The 13,895-nt window shown below is 46.4% G+C and overlaps 1 pseudogene; it reads left to right on the forward strand.

The window, feature by feature from the left end:
- Positions 1–13,895, forward strand: part of LOC124020245 — a 155,872-nt pseudogene that overhangs the window by 119,039 nt on the left and 22,938 nt on the right.

Here is a 13,895-nt window from a genome sequence, read left to right on the forward strand (position 1 = left end):
TACCTCTCTCTTTACCTTCCTCTCTCTCTTTACCTCCCTCTCTCTCTTTACCTCCCTCTCTCTCTTTACCTCCCTTTCTCTCTTTACCTCCCTCCCTCTCTTTACCTCCCCCCTCTCTCTACCTCCCTCTCTCTTGACCTCCCTCTCTCTTTACCTCTCTCTTTACCTCCCTCTCTCTTGACCTCCCTCTCTCTTTCAGCTCTTATATTGATATTATGTGCACCATGGAGGGTGAATATTGAAAGTTTAAAAACGTTGTTCATTATAAGGCAGCCTCTCTCTCCGTGCTGATTGATCCCGCTGTACACCAAAAGGATTATGGGTCCCGTAGGTGCTACATTTGCGGCGTCTTGTCACCCACCATTACTTTTCTTTGCTCTGAGTAAATGTTCAGGTGTCCAATATTTTTCCTCTCTAATGACCATTTTTTTGTGTTGAGGGAGTGTTAAATTGTCCGTCCCATTTTTGTGACCTTAACATTTACATGTTCAGGTTCATGCCCATTTGCATTAGATCCAATCAATGTCATTGTGTTTCAAAGGTCGTCATGGTCACCTCTTGTCATTTGGAGTAACTGCAGCCTTATTTGATTGGAAAGTATCACATTCATTGTATTTTTGGCAATTTAAAGAAGAGGTATTCAGGGCATGTCTTTGTACATGTGGATGCTGGTGTGTAGAGACGGCATCTTGTTCATCTTGAGGGAGAACCACGTGCTAAGTGGTATTATGGATGTCCTTTGTATTTGTGTTGTCTCCCTGCTTTTATCTCCAACTCCTCTGCCTAGAGCCAAAGCCCCTCTTCATGTCATAGAATGTTTTGTTACCCAACTGCCTTGTACTGTCAACTGCTGCATGTAGCGTTGAAATATCCAAGCAGCTCAGTTTCACTCATACCTCTCCTGTCTCCCTCTCCTCTGTGTTTTCCAGATCGAAATGTTAGAGCACAAATACGGCGGCCACCTCATCTCCCGCCGCGCTGCCACCAAGATCCAGACCGCCTTCCGCCAGTACCAGCTCAGCAAGAACTTTGAGAAGATCCGCAACTCCCTGCTGGAGAGTCGCCTGCCGCGGCGCATCTCCATGCGCAAGGTGCGCGTGCAGAACGCTGAGGGCTTCTCCGCCGAGCGGGCGCTGGCCGAAGGCTGCAGCCTGGCGGGTATCCCCCTAGTGCGCTCGCCATCACTGCCCGCCACAGTGGGCGGCACCCTGACCGACCTGGAGGACTCATTCACAGAGCAGGTGCAGTCGTTGGCAAAGTCCATCGACGACGCACTCAGCAACTGGAGCCTGAAGACCATGTGCTCCCTCCAGGAAGGAGGGGCCTATCAGTTCAGTGCAGAGTCCTTCAGTGCGGCCGGGGGGAGGAGGAGAAGTGGGAGGAGGAGGGTTGGACCAGGCTTTTCTCCAGAGCATATCAGTTGGGGAGAATACAGGCGACCTGCCCCGCAGCGCCAGCAAGCTGCTGATGGCCTTCCGCGACGTGACCGTTCAGATTGACAATCAGAACTTCCGCATGTCCTCCTCCGTCATGGAGTCATCGGCCTCTGTCTCCATGGGCAACTGCGTCCAGCAGCAGCAGGGGGGTGCAGCCACCACCCCCACCATGCCCACCGCTCCCCCGCCCTCACCCCCTAAAAAACACTCCCCTCCTCCCCCTGAAGAGGTCACCGCCGAACCCACAGACCCTCCTGTCCCTCCCCACGAGCCCCCTCCGCCCCCGGAACCAGTGGTAGAAGTAGAGGGGCAGGACGCCGACTTCCCTGCGCCCCCGCCCAGTGAAGAGGAGCTAGAGGAGGAGGAGGGCCAGCAACCCCCCCTTGACCCCCCTGGACAAACTAGCCAACCCACAGACCCCGGAGGTGGTCATCCAGCCCGTCCAGCCACCTCAACCCCAGGATGGTGCACCCTCAGTGGCAACCCCATCCACCGAGGCCCTGGAGGCCAAGCGGAGCGGCTCGGAGACGGCTGAAACCAGTTCCGAGCAGATAAGCTGCAGCAACAGCACTTCCACGGAGGCACGCTCGGCATCGGAGGCCTCATCCAAGGAGGCCCTGCAGGCCATGATCCTCAGTCTGCCGCGCTACCACTGCGAGAACCCGGCCAGCTGCAAGTCGCCCACACTCTCCACCGACGTCATGCGCAAGCGCCTCTACCGCATCGGCCTCAACCTTTTCAATGTGTGAGTACCCAACCATTCCCTCCTTACCCAGGCTGGGTTAGTGAAATAAATATTGTGGACATTAGGTGATGATGCTATTGCTAAAATCTAGCCAGTGATCGGCGAATGGGAGTGAACTGACAAAAATTCATCCATGGACAAACAATGCTCTTACACACACACACACGCACACGCACACTCACACTCACACTCACACTCACACACACACACATACGGGTGGGGGTTTATAATCATGGATCTCACCATGAGACAGCACTTTATCTTCTGTAAGTTTCTCCATGATTTTCACTGCTCTCAGCTTGCATCTCTCTCTTTCTCCCTGCCTCTCTCTCTTTCTGACTACACATATCATTCTCTATTTACATCTCTCACACTAAACATATCTTTCTCTATTTACACCATCTCTCTCTTTCTGACTACACATATCATTCTCTATTTACATCTCTCACACTAAACATATCTTTCTCTATTTACACCATCTCTCTCTTTCTGACTACACATATCATTCTCTATTTACATCTCTCACACTAAACATATCTTTCTCTATTTACACCATCTCTCTCTCTCCGCCCTTTTCCTCCCCCTCTCTCTCCCTCCCTGCAGCTGTGGTTAACCGCCTCTGTTCTGCAGAGCGCCCGTCACCTTCTGTTTGTCTTCGTGCCCAGAAATATCTTCCCTCTTTTATCTGTGGCTGTCTCCTCTCCCCTTATATGGTCCATATCCACATAAGCCGAGATCAGCCTGGAGAGGGAGAAACTGTATGCCATGATCCCCAGATTAGAATACCACAGATGTCGTCATTAAGGGACGTCTCTATATTGTCCTCTAATAGTTTTTTTAAGCATGGAGCGTCTGTGAACCTCCCAGAACGAGAGGGCGAGAGAGTGTGAGGGAGAAGGTGGTGGGGAGTGGGGGGATAAGGAGATTGGGAGAGAGCTGCAGAAACGGCCTCCATGTAAAAGCTCACATGCTGCAGCATCATCACAGCAGACACACACACACACACACACACAAATATAAACACACACACACACACACAAACATACATTCAGAAAGTATTCAGACCCATTTTCTCCCCCACATTTTGTTATATTACAACCTTATTCAAAAATGGATTTAATTAGTTTTTGTTCCTCATCAATCTACACACAATACCCCATAATGACAAAGCAAAAATAGTTTTTTTGACATTCAGACCCTTTGCTATGAGACTCGAAATTGAGCTCAGTTTCCATAGATCATCCTTGAGATGTTTCTACAACTTGATTGGAGTCTGTGGTAAATTCTATTTATTGGACATGATTTGGAAAAGCACACACCTGTCTATATAAGGTCCCACAGTTGACAGTGCATGTCAAAGCAAAAACCGAGCCATGTCAAAGGAATTGTTTGTAGAAGGGTACCAAAACATTTCCGCAGCCTTGAAGGTCCCCAAGAACCTTTAAGAATAATTTAAGAATCATTCTTAAATGGAAGAAGTGTGGAACCACCTGACTGTCCAAACTGAGAAATTGGGAGAGAAGGGCCTTGGTCAGGGAGGTGGCCAAGAACCCGGTGGTCACTAACACAGAGCTCTAGAGATTCTCTGCGGAGATGGGAGAACCTTCCAGAAGGACAACCATCTTTGCAGCACTCCACCAATCGGGCCTTCCTGGCTAAATTCCCAATCTGGCCCTCAAACCATCACGGTCACCTAATAATCCCCAGTTTACAATTGGCTCATTCATCCCCCTCCCCCCTGTAACTATTCCCCAGGTCGTTGCTGCAAATGAGAACGTGTTCAGGTAAAATAACGGATAAATAAATCAAATAAATGGTAGAGTGGCCAGACAGAAACCACTCCTCAGTAAAAGGCACATGACAGCCCACTTGGAGTTTGCCAAAAGGCACCTAAAGGACTCTTAGACCATGAGAAACAAGATTCTCTGGTCTGATGAAACCAATGTCTGACGTGGCATTTGGCCTGAATGCCAAGCGCCACGTCTGGAGGAAACCTGGCACGGAGGAAACCTGGCACCATCCCTACGGTGAAGCATAGTGGTGGCAGCATCATGCTGTGGGGATGTTTTTCAGCAGCAGGGACTGGGAGACTATTCAGGATTGAAGCGAAGATGAAAGGAGCAAAGTACAGAGAGATCCTTGATGAAAACCTGCTCCTGACTGCTCAGGACCTCAGACTGGGGCGAAGGTTCAACTTTCAACAGGACAACAACCCTAAGCACACAGCCAAGACAATGCAAGAGTGGCTTTGGGACAAGTCTCTGAATGTCCTTGGGTGACCCAGCCAGATCCTGTACTTGAACCTAATCGAACATCTCTGGAGAGACCTGAAAATAGCTCTGCAGTGACGCTCCCCATCCAACCTGACAGAGCTGGAGAAGATCTGCAGAGAGGAATGGGGAGAAACTCCCCAAATGCAGGTGTCAAATCAAATCAAATGTTATTAGTCACATGCGCCGAATAGAACAGGTGTAGACCTTTCAGTGAAATGCTTCCTTACAAGCCCTAACCAACAATGCAGTTTAAAAACGTATGGATAAGAATAAGAAATACAAGTAACAAGTAATTAAAGAACAGCAGTAAAATAACAATAGCGAGACTATATACAGGAGGGTACCGGTACAGAGTCAATGTGTGGGGGCACCGGTTAGATGAGGAAATATGTACATGTAGGTAGAGTTATTAAGCGACTATGCATAGGTGATAACAACAGAGAGTAGCAGCGGTGTAAAGAGGGGGGAGGGACGCTGAAAATAGTCTGGGTAGCCATTTAATTAGATGTTCAGGAGTCTTATGGCTTGGGGGTAGAAGCTGTTTAGAAGCATGCCAAGCTTGTAGCGTCATAACCAAGAAGACGCGAGGCTGTAATCGCTGCCAAAGGTGCTTCAACAAAGTACTCAGTAAAGGGTCTGAATATTTATGTAAATGTCATGTTTAAAAATATATATATCTTAGCAAAATTACTAAAAAAGACTGTTTTCGCTTTGTTATTATGTTGTATTGTGTGTAGATTGATGAGGGAAAAAAACAATTGAATACATTTTAGAATAAGGCTGTAACGTAACAAAATGTGGAATAAGTCAAGGGGTCTGAATACTTCCCAAATGCACTGTACCCACACACACACACACACACACTCACACAAATACACACACGCACACACACACACCCACACAAATACACACATCCACACACACACACAATTACACACACAAATACACACGCGTGCAAATACACACACACACACACTAAGTGCTGGTGTCTTTGTAAAAAACCCACGTGAGATCAGAAGGCTTTAATGGGGCTCTCCAGACAGACTAAAAGAGCTGGACCAGCACTTTCTCTGCTGTTTGAGGAGGAGGGAACAGGATGAAGAGGTGTCTAGAGGGCTCCTCTCATATACACTGTATCTCCCAGGGAGAGGGACAAAGAACGAGAGTGAGAATGAGAGGGGGACAAAGAACGAGAGAGAGAATGAGAGAGGGAGAAAGAACGAGAGAGAGAATGAGAGACGGAGAAAGAACGAGAGAGAGAATGAGAGAGGGAGAAAGAACGAGAGAGAGAAAGAGAGAGAGAATGAGAGAGGGAGAGAACGAGAGTGAGAATGAGAGGGGGACAAAGAACGAGAGAGAGAATGAGAGAGGGAGAAAGAACGAGAGAGAGAATGAGAGGGGGAGAAAGAACGAGAGAGAGAATGAGAGGGGGAGAAAGAACGAGAGAGAATGAGAGAGGGAGAAAGAACGAGAGAGAGAAAGTATGAGAGAGAATGAGAGGGGGAGAAAGAACGAGAGAGAGAATGAGAGGGGGAGAAAGAACGAGAGAGAGAATGAGAGAGGGAGAAAGAACGAGAGAGAGAATGAGAGGGGGAGAAAGAACGAGAGAGAATGAGAGAGGGAGAAAGACGAGAGAGAGAAAGATGAGAGAGAATGAGAGGGGGAGAAAGAACGAGAGAGAGAATGAGAGGGGGAGAAAGAACGAGAGAGAGAATGAGAGAGGGAGAAAGAACGAGAGAGAGAATGAGAGACGGAGAAAGAACGAGAGAGAGAATGAGGGACTACAGAATGTGGGATAAGAGTGAAATTAACATGTGAACAAATGATAGAATGAGAATGACAGAGTGAAAGAATGAAACAACTTGCATGGAAGGAGTGGGATAAAAAGAGAGGGGGAGAGAAAGAGGCACATTTTCAAATCATCTTTCGTAGATTCACATCCTCTCGCCTCTCCTCCTCCTCAAAACGCATAGGAAAGACTAAAGGAGATAAATCTAGAGAGAGAGAGAGAGAGCAAGAGAGATAGAGAGGTAGAGAGATAGAGAACAGTATTTGCAAGGTTGTTCTGAGTTTACTCATCTGAAACTATTCCCAGCACCTTGTTAATTATTCATGTTATTTATATGAAAGTTCTGATGGATGTTTAAAGCGATTTCAGTTCCAAAGATCGTATGAAAATCCTATATTCCCCCAACTGATGTCTTTTGAAAGTATACGGATAACACAAAGATTATCCTAGGCATCCCTTTAAAGCACATTCATTCATGAAATACATGCACGCACTCAATTATGCTAATCGACATCCATTTTGTGATTACTCATAAAATAGCCTGTTCTGTGTTTTGCAACTCCTAGCGTTATTATGTCATACTGAATACACATAGAGTACAGAAGATAAGGATACTTGGCAACGGTGACCAAACATCTCCCTTTTCAATCAGTGTTCAAATCCTCCTTCAAGAATAGTTCAGTCATATGCTGACGAGATCTCCGGTATCAAAGCTGTCTCAACACAAATCGAGTGTGAATGATCATGCATTTAATATATGATAATATTGAAGTTCTTGCAGGATATTTCCATATAACACCATCTCTGCATTGCCCATCTACATGAGACTCAAGTCATTAGCAGGTTTGAGATTCCCAGTTACTACTGGTGTTATAGGGTAGTGTGCAGAAGAATTCAGGATCTGTGGCAGAGTAAAAGGAGCCTCCTGTTATGTGCTTTTAATTCAATAGCACTGAACACTTCCCTCTGCATTCAACTAGCCACCATGCCCACTGCTCAGTTCAGCCACCATGCCCACTCCTCAGTTCAGCCACCATGCCCACTCCTCAGCTCAGCCACCATGCCCACTCCACAGCTCAGCCACCATGCCCACTGCTCAGTTCAGCCACCATGCCCACTCCTCAGTTCAGCCACCATGCCCACTCCTCAGCTCAGCCACCATGCCCACTCCACAGCTCAGCCACCATGCCCACTCCTCAGCTCAGCTACCATGCCCACTCCTCAGCTCAGCTACCATGCCCACTCCTCAGTTCAGCCACCATGCCCACTCCTCAGCTCAGCTACCATGCCCACTCCTCAGCTCAGCTACCATGCCCACTCCTCAGCTCAGCTACCATGCCCACTCCTCAGCTCAGCTACCATGCCCACTCCTCAGCTCAGCAACCATGCCCACTCCTCAGCTCAGCAACCATGCCCACTGCTCAGCTCAGCAACCATGCCCACTGCTCAGCTCAGCCACCATGCCCACTCCTCAGCTCAGCCACCATGCCCACTCCTCAGTTCAGCCACCATGCCCACTGCACAGCTCAGCCACCATGCCCACTCCTCAGCTCAGTCACCATGCCCACTCCTCAGTTCAGCCACCATGCCCACTGCTCAGCTCAGCTACCATGCCCACTCCTCAGCTCAGCCACCATGCCCACTGCTCAGCTCAGCCACCATGCCCACTCCTCAGCTCAGCTACCATGCCCACTCCTCAGCTCAGCAACCATGCCCACTGCTCAGCTCAGCCACCATGCCCACTCCTCAGCTCAGCCACCATGCCCACTCCTCAGCTCAGCTACCATGCCCACTCCTCAGCTCAGCCACCATGCCCACTGCTCAGCTCAGCCACCATGCCCACTCCTCAGCTCAGCTACCATGCCCACTCCTCAGCTCAGCAACCATGCCCACTCCTCAGCTCAGCAACCATGCCCACTGCTCAGCTCAGCCACCATGCCCACTCCTCAGCTCAGCCACCATGCCCACTGCTCAGCTCAGCCACCATGCCCACTCCTCAGCTCAGCTACCATGCCCACTCCTCAGCTCAGCTACCATGCCCACTCCTCAGCTCAGCTACCATGCCCACTCCTCAGCTCAGCCACCATGCCCACTGCTCAGCTCAGCCACCATGCCCACTGCTCAGCTCAGCTACCATGCCCACTCCTCAGCTCAGCCACCATGCCCACTCCTCAGCTCAGCTACCATGCCCACTCCTCAGCTCAGCTACCATGCCCACTCCTCAGCTCAGCCACCATGCCCACTCCTCAGCTCAGCCACCATGCCCACTCCTCAGCTCAGCAACCATGCCCACTGCTCAGGTCAGCCACCATGCCCACTCCTCAGCTCAGCCACCATGCCCACTCCTCAGCTCAGCTACCATGCCCACTCCTCAGCTCAGCCACCATGCCCACTGCTCAGCTCAGCCACCATGCCCACTCCTCAGCTCAGCCACCATGCCCACTGCTCAGCTCAGCCACCATGCCCACTCCTCAGCTCAGCCACCATGCCCACTGCTCAGCTCAGCCACCATGCCCACTGCTCAGCTCAGCCACCATGCCCACTCCTCAGCTCAGCCACCATGCCCACTGCTCAGCTCAGCCACCATGCCCACTCCTCAGCTCAGCTACCATGCCCACTGCTCAGCTCAGCCACCATGCCCACTCCTCAGCTCAGCCACCATGCCCACTCCTCAGCTCAGCAACCATGCCCACTGCTCAGGTCAGCCACCATGCCCACTCCTCAGCTCAGCCTCTCCTCCCATGCAGCATAAGAGACATTTTCCATTTCAATTCTGCTGCTTTTTTTCCTTTGACTGCTCAGTCCGTTTTAGAATTCAATTGCCGTTCTGCCATTCACTCTGCCTAGTGAAAAGTGACTAAGTCAAGCCCAGATAAGGACTCCCAAGACAAGTGTCAGACAGATGCATGATGGGTACACGGCAGGGGGCGGCTGTAGGGGGGGAGCAGTGGGGGGGAGCAAACAGCACACCTGGAAATATCTCTGAAAGGAGAAGACTTGACACGAAATTAACCTCCTACCATGGGAGTATCCTCAAGGGCCCGGGCTACCCCTCTTTGAAGATAATGGTTCGGGCTATTCTCCATCTGTAGATATTAAGAGTGAAAAAGGCCATTGACTGCCTAGATGGAACCAATCAGTCAGAGTACAAAAGGGGTGGATCCTAAGAATAATGGCAACCGTCCAAGGCCTGAATTCTTCATTAGCAATTCCGTTGCAAGTGGAGGATGTAATTAAAAGTTCCAGGCCACTGAGGGAATTCGGGCCATGGGAAATGTCCTGAAAAGTTTTGAGAACATTGGGTTGAAGCAGCATATTTTCCCCCTCCCTCGCTAGTGCGATTCTTTCCCACATCCAAAATATCAGAAGTATCCAACATACTGGATGTTCCTAACTCCTAACTCGTAATGAATGTTTGTTGAGATGGAAGTAATGGTGCAGTGTGGTGGAATGAGTGGCAGATGAGGGGTCCTCGGAGCTGAGTGCTGAGTCACCAGAGACTCCAGGTGCATATGCCTGCTCAAAAATGCCCTATCATCACAGTGTCTGACAGGGATCAGCTAACACTCATTCTCAAAAAAGTATTTCTCAAAATTTCAGGAACTTTCAATAAACTCCCTAGTTTTTCTGAAATCCTGGTTGGAGGATCCCGGAATCAGGAAGGAATAAGCAGGAAATTCAGAATCCTCCAACCAGGATTTCTGGAAAACCAGGGAATTTAACCTTAGTTATCAAAACAAGTGAAATCTAATTGTATCAGTCACATGCGCCGAATACAACTTACTTATAGTGAAATACTTACTTACAAGCCCCTAACCAACAGTGCAGTACAAATACGGATAAGTTATGTCATTGACAGAAAGCGCATCCATTTTTATTTTGTCCTTATCTCACTCTCCCCTCAAATGCAGAGGTATGGTTTGTTGAGCTAATTCAGCTAACCTGGCTAGTAGTATCTCGTGTATTATGCTAAGGAAAGCTAATTTGGCTAACCTGGCTAATATCCTGTCTGTATAGACTATGGTAGGAAGAGCTAATATGCTTAATATCCTGTTTATGTATACCCGATGGTAGGAAGAGCTAATATGTTAATATCCTGTTTATGGATACCCTATGGTAGGAAGAGCTAACCTGGCTAATATCTTTGTCACGCCCTGACCATAGAGAGCTTTTATTCTCTATGTTGGTTAGGTCGGTGTGTGAATTAAGGGTGGGTTATCTAGGTGAATTATATTTCTATGTTGGCCTAGTATGGTTCCCAAACAGAGGCAGCTGTTTATCATTGTCTCTGATTGGGGGTCATATTTAGGTAGCCATTTTCCCATTGTGCTTTGTGGGATCTTGTCTATATATAGTTGCCTGTGAGCATTATATTAGCTTCACATTTCATTTGTTCTTTAAAGTTTGATATTCCAAAATAAAGGATGGAAACATACCACACTGCGTCTTGGTCCACTCCTTATAACGATCGTGACAATCCTGCTCATATACACTATGGTAGGAAGAGCTAACCTGGCTAATATCCTGTTCATATACACTATGGTAGGAAGAGCTAATATGATTAATATCCTGTTCATATACACTATGGTAGGAAGAGCTAACCTGGCTAATATCCTGCTCATATACACTATGGTAGGGAGAGCTAACCTGGCTAATATCCTGTTCATATACACTATGGTAGGAAGAGCTAACCTGGCTAATATCCTGTTCATATACACTATGGTAGGAAGAGCTAACCTGGCTAATATCCTGTTCATATACACTATGGTAGGAAGAGCTAACCTGGCTAATATCCTGTTCATATACACTATGGTAGGAAGAGCTAACCTGGCTAATATCCTGTTCATATACACTATGGTAGGAAGAGCTAACCTGGCTAATATCCTGCTCATATACACTATGGTAGGAAGAGCTAACCTGGCTAATATCCTGTTCATATACACTATGGTAGGAAGAGTAGGAAGAGCTAACCTGGCTAATATCCTGCTCATATACACTATGGTAGGAAGAGCTAACCTGGCTAATATCCTGCTCATATACACTATGGTAGGAAGAGCTAACCTGGCTAATATCCTGCTCATATACACTATGGTAGGGAGAGCTAACCTGGCTAATATCCTGTTCATATACACTATGGTAGGAAGAGCTAACCTGGCTAATATCCTGTTCATATACACTATGGTAGGAAGAGCTAACCTGGCTAATATCCTGCTCATATACACTATGGTAGGAAGAGCTAACCTGGCTAATATCCTGTTCATATACACTATGGTAGGAAGAGCTAATATGCTTAATATCCTGTTCATATACACTATGGTAGGAAGAGCTAACCTGGCTAATATCCTGCTCATATACACTATGGTAGGGAGAGCTAACCTGGCTAATATCCTGCTCATATACACTATGGTAGGGAGAGCTAACCTGGCTAATATCCTGCTCATATACACTATGGTAGGGAGAGCTAACCTGGCTAGTATCCTGCTCATATACACTATGGTAGGAAGAGCTAACCTGGCTAATATCCTGTTCATATACACTATGGTAGGAAGAGCTAACCTGGCTAATATCCTGCTCATATACACTATGGTAGGAAGAGCTAACCTGGCTAATATCCTGTTCATATACACTATGGTAGGAAGAGCTAACCTGGCTAATATCCTGCTCATATACACTATGGTAGGAAGAGCTAATATGCTTAATATCCTGTTCATATACACTATGGTAGGAAGAGCTAACCTGGCTAATATCCTGCTCATATACACTATGGTAGGAAGAGCTAATATGCTTAATATCCTGTTCATATACACTATGGTAGGAAGAGCTAACCTGGCTAATATCCTGTTCATATACACTATGGTAGGAAGAGCTAATATGCTTAATATCCTGTTCATATACACTATGGTAGGAAGAGCTAACCTGGCTAATATCCTGCTCATATACACTATGGTAGGAAGAGCTAACCTGGCTAATATCCTGCTCATATGCTTAATATCCTGTTCATATACACTATGGTAGGAAGAGCTAATATGCTTAATATCCTGTTCATATACACTATGGTAGGAAGCTTAATAGCTAACCTGGCTAATATCCTGCTCATATACACTATGGTAGGAAGAGCTAATATGCTTAATATCCTGTTCATATACACTATGGTAGGAAGAGCTAACCTGGCTAATATCCTGTTCATATACACTATGGTAGGAAGAGCTAATATGCTTAATATCCTGTTCATATACACTATGGTAGGAAGAGCTAACCTGGCTAATATCCTGTTCATATACACTATGGTAGGAAGAGCTAACCTGGCTAATATCCTGTTCATATACACTATGGTAGGAAGAGCTAATATGCTTAATATCCTGCTCATATACACTATGGTAGGGAGAGCTAACCTGGCTAATATCCTGTTCATATACACTATGGTAGGAAGAGCTAATATGCTTAATATCCTGTTCATATACACTATGGTAGGAAGAGCTAACCTGGCTAATATCCTGTTCATATACACTATGGTAGGAAGAGCTAATATGCTTAATATCCTGCTCATATACACTATGGTAGGGAGAGCTAACCTGGCTAATATCCTGTTCATATACACTATGGTAGGAAGAGCTAATATGCTTAATATCCTGCTCATATACACTATGGTAGGAAGAGCTAACCTGGCTAATATCCTGTTCATATACACTATGGTAGGGAGAGCTAATATGCTTAATATCCTGTTCATATACACTATGGTAGGAAGAGCTAACCTGGCTAATATCCTGTTCATATACACTATGGTAGGAAGAGCTAATATGCTTAATATCCTGTTCATATACACTATGGTAGGAAGAGCTAACCTGGCTAATATCCTGTTCATATACACTATGGTAGGAAGAGCTAATATGCTTAATATCCTGTTCATATACACTATGGTAGGAAGAGCTAACCTGGCTAATATCCTGTTCATATACACTATGGTAGGGAGAGCTAATATGCTTAATATCCTGTTCATATACACTATGGTAGGAAGAGCTAACCTGGCTAATATCCTGTTCATATACACTATGGTAGGAAGAGCTAACCTGGCTAATATCCTGTTCATATACACTATGGTAGGGAGAGCTAATATGCTTAATATCCTGTTCATATACACTATGGTAGGAAGAGCTAACCTGGCTAATATCCTGTTCATATACACTATGGTAGGGAGAGCTAATATGCTTAATATCCTGTTCATATACACTATGGTAGGAAGAGCTAACCTGGCTAATATCCTGTTCATATACACTATGGTAGGGAGAGCTAATATGCTTAATATCCTGTTCATATACACTATGGTAGGAAGAGCTAATATGCTTAATATCCTGTTCATATACACTATGGTAGGAAGAGCTAATATGCTTAATATCCTGTTCATATATACACTATGGTAGGAAGAGCTAATATGCTTAATATCCTGTTCATATACACTATGGTAGGAAGAGCTAATATGCTTAATATCCTGTTCATATACACTATGGTAGGAAGAGCTAATATGCTTAATATCCTGTTTATATATACGCTATGGTAGGGAGAGCTAATATGCTTAATATCCTGTTCATATATACACTATGGTAGGAAGAGCTAATATGCTTAATGTCCTGTTTATATATACGCTATGGTAGGGA

Source organism: Oncorhynchus gorbuscha, unplaced genomic scaffold (assembly GCF_021184085.1).
Source record: "Oncorhynchus gorbuscha isolate QuinsamMale2020 ecotype Even-year unplaced genomic scaffold, OgorEven_v1.0 Un_scaffold_781, whole genome shotgun sequence".
Lineage (NCBI taxonomy): Eukaryota > Metazoa > Chordata > Actinopteri > Salmoniformes > Salmonidae > Oncorhynchus > Oncorhynchus gorbuscha.